The following is a 9,177-nucleotide window of genomic DNA, read 5'->3' on the forward strand; positions in this document are numbered from 1 at the left end:
ATGTATACTTAAACTTTCATGTCGGGTTAATGATTAAGACATTTACATTTTTATTCTATGTTATTTATTTTTTCAAACTTATGGTATGATTGTATACCGCTGATACCCCCTTAATATCCTATGAATGTGACCATAGGTTATTGAATAAGGAGGGTTTGCAAAAAATACAACATTGAAAGAGAATGCAACTTTTGAACAAAACTTAGCATTTTATTGACAAAAAGCAGAAAAAATAAAGATGCTTGGTTACAATGAAAACACCATTCCTACATTATTGATAATAAGGTTGTAGATGTTCGCCATTCCAAGTTTGCGGAACCAACTCTCCATTCAACCTTGCTAGTTTATACACCCTAAGTCGAATGATAGACTCGATCTGGTAAGGTCCTCCTAGTAAGGTCCGAGTACCCCGGCAGACAGGTCTCATGTAGCTAAAAATACATGCCTTAACACTAGGTCTCCCAATCAAAATGTTCCATCTCGAACCCTCTTATTGAAGTATCTAGTAGCTCGTTGCTGGTATGCAACATTTTTCCATTGGGCTTCATCTCGTCTTTCTTCAATAAGGTCTAGACTTTCTTCGAGTTGAGATTGGTTTGAGGCTTGATTGTATTCATGGCTTCGTATTGTAGGGATTTCGACCTCAATAGGCAACATGGCCTCACATCCATAAGCTAGGGAGAAGGGAGTATGCCCTGTTGAGGTCCATTCTGTGGTTCGATAAGCCCAAAAAACTTGAGGTAATTCCTTGGGCCACTTTCCCTTTGCCTCCTCTAACATTTTCTTTATTGAACTCTTTAGGGTCTTGTTGGCTGCTTCAACTTGGCCATTTGACTGGGGATGGGCGACGGAGGATAAGCTTTTTATTATCCCATTTTTTTCGCAGAAATGGGTAAACAGATCGCTATCGAACTGGGTTCCATTGTCCGATACGATCTTTCTAAACATCCCATATCTGTAGACGATATTTTTTACAACAAAGTCTAAGACTTTTTTCAAAGTAATAGTGGCCAAGGGTTCAGCTTCGGTCCATCTTGTGAAATAATCGACCGCGACCATAGCGTACCTTACTCCACCTTTGCTAGTTGGCAATGAGCCTATGAGGTCGATTCCCCATACTGCGAATGGCCATGAGTAGCTCATCATGGTGAGTTTGGCAGGTGGAGCTCGTGGAACTGAGGCAAATCGTTGACATTTATCACAACGTTTGACATATTCGAACGAGTCTTCCTTGAATGTGGGCCAGAAATACCCTTGTCTTATCACCTTTTTGGATAGACTATGCCCCCAGTGTGGTCTCCACAAAATCCTTCATGAATTTCTTCCAAATTTTTCTTTGCCTCGGGAGGAGTGACACATAGGAGTAATGGCATAGAGTACACTCTTCTATAAAACCTTCCTTCCCCAATAGTGTATCATGGGATCTGATACATCAGCTTTGTAGCCTTATTCCAGTCTACTGGGAGGCTCCTAGTTTTAAGGTAGTCAACTATCGGGGTCATCTAGGTTGGTTGTGAGTCAATCATGCTACGTCTTCATCGTCAGGATCGCTAATACTCGGAACCGGTAGAAACTCTACGGGGACCATGTTCAGTGTGTCGGCCACGTTATTTGTGGCAAGCCTGGCCAATGCGTCTACATTTGAATTCTGTTATCGGGGGACTTGCTCAATAGTGTAGAATTCGAACTATTCGAGTGCAGTTTTTGCCTTTTCCTGGTACGCAGCCATCTTGATGCCATGAGCTTGATATTCACCCAAGACTTGGTTAACCACTAGTTGTGAGTCACTATAGCAATGTATAGCCTTTGCTTTGAGCTCTCTAGATACTCAAAGTCCTGCTAGTAATGCCTTGTATTCAGCCTCGTTGTTTGATGCTTCGAAGCCGAACCTTAAAGCTGAGTGGAATCGGTTTCCCGCCAGGGTAATTAAGATGATAACTGCCCCTGGTCCATTTTCATTAGAGGATCCATCGACATAAAGTTTCCACAGCTCGGGGGCTGGGGTTACAACTTCGTCATCTGAGATCCCGGTACATTCGTCAATGAAATCTGCCAGGGCCTGCCCTTTGATAGTTATTATTGGGTGATATGTGATCTCGACAACCCACTTTAACAATCTTCCTGACGCTTCTGGCTTGGACAAAACTTGTCGCAATGGCTGGTCGGTCAACACGTAAATAGGGTGTGCCTGGAAGTAAGGTCGGGGCTTTCGAGATGCATGTATCAGTCTCAAAGCCAGTTTTTCCATTAATGGATATCTCGATTCTGCCCCCAGTAATCTTTTGCTGACATAATACATAAGTCTTTGTACTTTTTTCTCTTCTCGCACTAGTACTGCACAAATGGCATGCTCGGTTGTAGCGAGGTATATATAAAAAATCTCTCCTATGATTGGCTTAGACAAGATGGGTGGCTCGGTGAGGTGCTTCTTAAGATTCTAAAATGAGAGCTTGCACTCCTCTGTCCATTCGAATTTTTTACTCCCTCTCAAAAGATTAAAGAATAGGAGGCATCGATCTATAGATTTCGAGATAAACCTACTTAAAGCCACCATTCGTCCAGTTAAGCTCTGGACATCCTTATGCTTTCGAGGTGAAGGCATATCAATCAATGCCTTAATCTTGTCTGGATTCACCTCTATTCCTCGTGCATTTACTATGAATCCAAGAAACTTTCCCAAAGACACTCCAAATTAGCACTTTTGTGGGTTAAGTTTCATGTTGTATTTCCAAAGAACAATAAAACATTCTGTGAGATCATCCACATGGTTATCGTTATGTTAAGACTTGATCAACATCTCATCAACATAAACTTCCATGTTATTTCCTATCTGCTCGGCAAACATCTTGTTCACCAGCCTTTGGTATGTGGCTCCAGCGTTTTTGAGCCCGAAAGGCATGACATTGTAGCAGTATAACCCTTTGTCGGTTACGAAGCTCGTATGTTCCTGATCTGGTGCATGCATGACAATCTAGTTATATCCATAATAAGCTTCCATGAATGACATGATGCCGTGACTTGCAGTGGTTTCTATGAGCTAATCTGTCTGAGGTAAGGGGAAACAGTCTTTTGGGCATGCCTTGTTAAGATCTGAGTAGTCGATGCAAGTTCGCCATTTTCCATTGGGCTTTGGGACCAACACTGGGTTGGCGATCCAATCCGGATAAAAGGCGCTCGTATAAACTGATTTGCTTTTAACCTATCAACTTCTTCTTTGAGGTCTTTCTTTCTATCATCGTCCAGGAGCCTTCGTTTTTGTTTCTTTAGTGGGAAGCTCTTGCCAATGTTCAATGCATGGCTTATGACATTTGGACTAATCCCGACCATGTCCGAGTGTGACCATGCGAACATGTCTTGGTTTTCTCTTAAGAAGCAAATTAATTGCTATTTTGACTTTTTGGAAAGATTTTTCCCCACCTTTACCTCCTTTGTGGCACCTGTTCCTTCGAGTGTCACTTCCTCGAGCTCTTCCAGAGGTTCGAGGTCGGCCCTTTCTTCCATTCTGGGGTCGATTTTCTCATATATCTTGAAGGCATGGCCATCTGTTTCCTGAACAACTACCAATGTCTGCGCACTCGTTTGATTTTTTATTCTTATGGAAATGTTGTAGCACTCCCTTCCTGCGAGCTAGTCTCCCTTCAACGTCCTGATGCCACTAGAAGTCAGGAACTTGATGGCCAAGTGCCTGACAGACGACACTGCTCCCAACCCAATTAAGGCAGGTCTCCCGAGCAGTACGTTGTAGGCCAATGAGAGGTCCATCACTACAAAATCCATCATCTTGGTTATCGAGACTGGATAGTCTCCCAAGGTTACGGGGAGTTAAATGGATCCCATACAGGCAATTCCTTCTCTTGAAAAACAGTACAATGTTGTTGCACATGCTTTCAAATTGCGAAGCGTGAGTCCCATCTTTTCTAGAGTGACTTTGTCAAGGAAATTCATCGAGCTCCCATTATCAATTAGAACTTGGCGTACCCTTTTGTTCGCGAGTTGGAGAGTAATGACCAGAGGGTTGTTGTGAGGAAATTGGACGTGTGATGCGTCTTCTTTAGTAAATGTAATGGGCTGAGTCTCAACCCTCTGCTGTTTTGGAGCTCGTGGTTCGGGTTCGTATGGAGAACTGTCTCCAATCTTGAGTTTGCTTACATACCTCTTTTGGGCATTCCTGCCTGAACCTGCAATATGAGGTCCCCCCGAGATGGTTACTACATCCTCTTCATCAATCGAAGAGGGTTGTTCATCCTCCTGAACTCGGGGGTTATTATGCTGGGCAAGTTGTGCAACTGTTGCCCTCTGACTTGTTGAGGCTTGGTCAGAATTTTGACTTCTAACATACTGTCTGAGACGTCCTCTCGAAATCAAGCCTTCAATCTCGTCCTTCAGCTGTCGAAATTCATCGGTTGTGTGTCTAATGTCTCTGTGGAATCTACAGTATTTATTTGAGTCCCTTTTTGCCTTCTGATTCTGTATGGGGTCAGGTTGTCTGAACGGGACCTGATTTTCATTGGTCAAAAATATTTTTTCCCGAGTCTCGTTGAGCTCGGTATATACTGTGTAAACGGAGAAATATTTGTCTCCTTTATTCTTTTTCCCTCCATCAGCCTTGAGGTTATTCCCTTCGTTCTTCTTCCTTTTAGAAGGGTTATCCTCGGAGGGTTTCGAAGTTGATGGGGTCACCGAGATCGAGGCAGAGTTAACGTTTGTCATTGTAGTTATGGGTTGAAAGGTCAGGTTCAATGCTAACCTTGCCTCCTCTACATTGACAAACCTCTGGGCCCTTTGACTAAACTCGGTTAGTGACCTAATGGGATTTCTTTGTAAATCTTCCCAGAGGGGACTCTCTGGTAAAATACCAGCTCGAATGGCCATCAGGTGGCCACTATCATCGACATTGCAAGCTCGGGCCACTTCTAGGTTAAACCTTGTAAGGTAACTCTTTAGTGACTCATCTTGCTATTGTCAGACATTGGTTAAGGCCGAGGCTTCAGGCCTGACGCCAACCATACCCTTGAATTGCTTTTCAAATTCTCTTGCTAATTGATCCCAAGACGAGATGGAGTGTCTCCAAAACTTTTCAAACCAGTTTTTTGTTGGTCCTGTAAGAGTTGCTGGAAATAGCATACACTTGAGCTCGTAGCCAACATTGCTGGATCGCATGATGGTATTAAAGGTGCTTAGATGATTGTATGGGTCTGGGTTCCCATCGAATGGTGCTATGTGAGGTATTCTGAATCCTTGGGGAAATTGAGTGCTAGAAATATGTGGGGCAAAAGGCTCGAGTTCCTCATCCGACTCTTCAGCCTTATCCCTGCTCCACTCGTCTTGTAGGAGCCTAAATGCTCTTTCCAACTGATCAATCCTTTCCTGGACCAGATCCACTGGGGGTCGAACATGGACTTGATGGGGTTGGCTTTCGTTAATAAAAATTCCAGCTCCTGGTCTTGGCATGGGGTTATGTGCTGACTGCTTACGACCATTCAGATGGTCTCGCAGATTAGGGTTCGGAGGATCAACTCGTTATCGGTTATGGTTCAGGTGATCCCGCAAATCAGGATGATTCCCCCGATTTCCTATATGTCTAGGTTCAATATTATAAATGCTTACGGACCGAGTGTAGTCTGAGCTCCTTCTTGCGTAGCTTGCAGCCCTTTCTGGTTGTGATGCTCGATAATTAAGGGGTGGGTCCCCTGTCGGTCTCCCTAACCCAGCAAATTGTGATCTTAAAATTTGGCTTCCCGAAGGTTGAGGAGCTCTGTGCTCTCGGGTAGCCTCCCTTTCATTTCCTCATCTAGGTCTGGCCTGTTGGTTTCCATCCCGACTGCCACTATGACACGGTCTCCGTGGTGCAGGTCAGGGGACCTCTTGTACTAGTGAGGGGTGCCTTATTGGTGAAGGTGGATGCCTTATGGGCGATGATGGTTGTCTCCCATTGTTGGGCCTGGATGGCCCAGAGTTTGCCCGAACAGATTCCAGGTTGTTTCTGGTAGCTTCAGGATTTGGATTCCGAGCCACTGGAGGGGCTCGGTTATTACCTGTTCCTGTTGATAATTCTATAGTCGGGTTGGTAGTGGCCTTAGTCTAGGTACTTCTCCGGGCCCTCGACTGATTCGACTGTGGCGCACTTGTTTTGCCCTCCTGGCGGTCGTGCTCCCACGGGGACATCCTTTAGGCCTCCGGGGAGGATCCTAGACTTCCACAGCTTGCCTGGCTAATTCCTCATTGCGTTTTGTCGCCTCTGCCAACTGCTTTCGTAGTTAGTGATTTTCGAGTTCCACAATAGGAACATACTTTTCAGGATTGTAGTACAGATCTTCATCAGGCCTGGGAGCTGGCGGCCTCTGCGAATTGGATGAATCACTTCTTTCTTCATGGCCTGGGTCAGCCATGGGATGCTTTCCAGGTTGTCGCAGATAGTCTTCGGCACGAGGAGTTTGCTCCTCTGGTATTTGGGGCAATGGTTGCCCACCAATGCTGGGATTGTTTGTGGCGACCATTGATTACTTGGGAGGTTTTCTAATTAAACAGACTAAGCTCTTGTTTAATGGCTCTCAATGAAAGCAACAAACTGTTGACGCCGTTTTTCGTCAACTTAGAAATGAAGAGCACTAAACACAAAATCAGAAAAATAAAGAGGAAACAGGCAATTTTTTACATGGTTCAGCAATTAAAATCTGTCTAGTCCACGAGTCGATGTTATTCAAATATGGAATTCTCTCAAAGCTTTTTTGGAAGTAATTTAACAAAGTATTCCCAGTGCCAATTTAGTGTGTCTACAAATGAATTTATCCAATCTATTTATAGGCTGGTTTATAGAATATCTCCCCTCACATTTCGGGGAGTTATGATTCAAATCTCAAAATAAATACAACCAAATGCATATAAATATATAATATGCGTATAAATCCCGTGATATTCGGGATTCATTAACATAGTACAACAAATCCCTTAGATATATGGATTTTTAAACAGTAACCGTGTCCACACTTGGCCATCAACCTCACATGTTCGACTTACATTTCTTTGAGAACAGCAAATCATCACGAGCTTGCCAGCTAGACTTCCCTCGGTCTGATTAAGTATCTTTGTTGAGGTCATCTCCTCCGAGCTTGCACTATTCAGGCTCGAACCTTCTTGACTGATGCTAATACAAATAGACCAGGAAAATTAAACAACTGTTGAACCCATGTCACTGTAACTTAAAGCTTGGCTCGAACCTTTGAGATCATGTGGTTCCGAGCTTACCACCTATGATGTCCTCGTTTTAATGTTGAATGAGAATGACACACTTGATTCTCATTAATGCTGATCTCATGGCTAGTTTGCATATTTTGAGCTTACACTTTATGAGCCTGACTTTCGAGATCAAAATTTATATTCTCAAAATTTGGGTGTAGCAGTAACTTTCATCTAATTGTTCTTGATACACAGTTGGGGTTTGAGAGTGGTTCTTTAGATCTCTGTACATTACATTGGTGGTTGTAATCTCTTCTATTTTCATAGTGAATTTCCTCTAGGGCTTTACCCTGCCTTGAATGTAGGTAACAAAAGCATCTTGCTTTTGTCTGCTAAACCAAGTAAACTTGGTGTTGTGTGTTTATGCTTTTATTCTGGTTTATTGTGTTCATCTTTTATCTATTGTCTTTAGGTTTAATCTTAACACAACTTATTCTAACTATAATTCAATTGTCAATCTGATTACTAGTCATTTTAACTACAAATCATTCCAATTACGTGCAAGTAAACACACCAATATTGTTTTGACTTAGTTTATCCCAACTCACATGCCAAAGAAAATATCATAATCTTGAAGCTACAATAAGTTGCATCTAATTTAACTCCACTGTAGAAGCTCCACAATGATACTAGCTACTCTTTTAATAACATATATTCTAGATGTTGAAAATTTGCGAGAAAATAATTATATAATAATATAATATAACTAAAATGTGGAGAATTGCAATGATTATTTTGTTGTATGAAGTTTAAAACATAATTTTTACATCTCATACTTTCAACTTATATTTTACCAAATACACAATCGTTTAATGCTTTTATTGTTCTTTTTTTTCACAACGTAAAGTTTATGAGTATTGTTAATTAAGTGGCAAGGTGTTCAATATTAAGTGACATACTGTTATTGGTGCAAATCAATATTGAGTCCTACATATCTTATTTTAACCCCTTTATGAGCAGTAAAAAAGGCATGTCGCCCCTAATGTCCAAGTCGATCAGTTTAATGGATTGGGAAATATATTAGCAGTGGTGAATATAATATTGGTGAACTATAATATTAGAGGTGAGTTGCCTTTGCTAGGGTTTCAGAAGTCACTTATTTTAAACGATGTCGTTTACGTTATTAGCGGCGACAAGTGTCATCACTAAAGTGTCGTTATATACAAATATGAGGATCTTCTTCCTCATTCGGCTCTGCGATTATTATTTTGGGGAGAAAATCATTCTCTCTCTGCATTTTCCGAGAGAATCCAACGAAAAATACCCCGATCCACCCAAAACTCAAATCTCTCCCCAATGACACCCAAAACTCAATACATCTTCTTCCCTTCTTCCTAATTCCCTAAATCAAAAATCCCCAAATCCCAATTACATAACCCCTTCAATCTGAGCCTCTCTCCCTCTAATGGTGTTATGTGGTCTTTCTCACTCTATCCTCTAGGTATATACATTCATTTTACACACACACATATATATATATATTTGTTTAAGATTTTTTTTAATTTCCCTCTCACTCTCTCACTATGTGTCTCTTTTGTTGTGTGTTCCGGTGAAGTAGTGGATTTTAGCAACTCCTGCGGCCTCCCCGGCTGCTAGTAGAGCCTCCCGTGCCCTCCCTAACCCTCCCTCTAAAATATATATAGTCTTATAATATATAATTATTTAAATATTTTGATATGTTTAACATATATATATAATGTTTATTTAGTTATTTTGATTAAACTAAAAACAACCACATTAAAAAATTAAATTTGATTATTTAAAAAAAATGACATCATTGTTAGGAAAATGTTGATGCCGTTTTTCGTCAACTTAAGAAAGAAGAACAATTAAACAGGAATATACTAGAGGAAGTGAATAAATAAAATGAAAACAAGATATTTTTACGTGGTTCAGCAGTTAAAATCTGCCTAGTCCACGAGTCTATATTATTAGCTCTTT

The sequence above is a fragment of the Humulus lupulus genome, chromosome 4 (genome assembly GCF_963169125.1).
Source record: "Humulus lupulus chromosome 4, drHumLupu1.1, whole genome shotgun sequence".
Taxonomy (NCBI): Eukaryota; Viridiplantae; Streptophyta; class Magnoliopsida; order Rosales; family Cannabaceae; genus Humulus; species Humulus lupulus.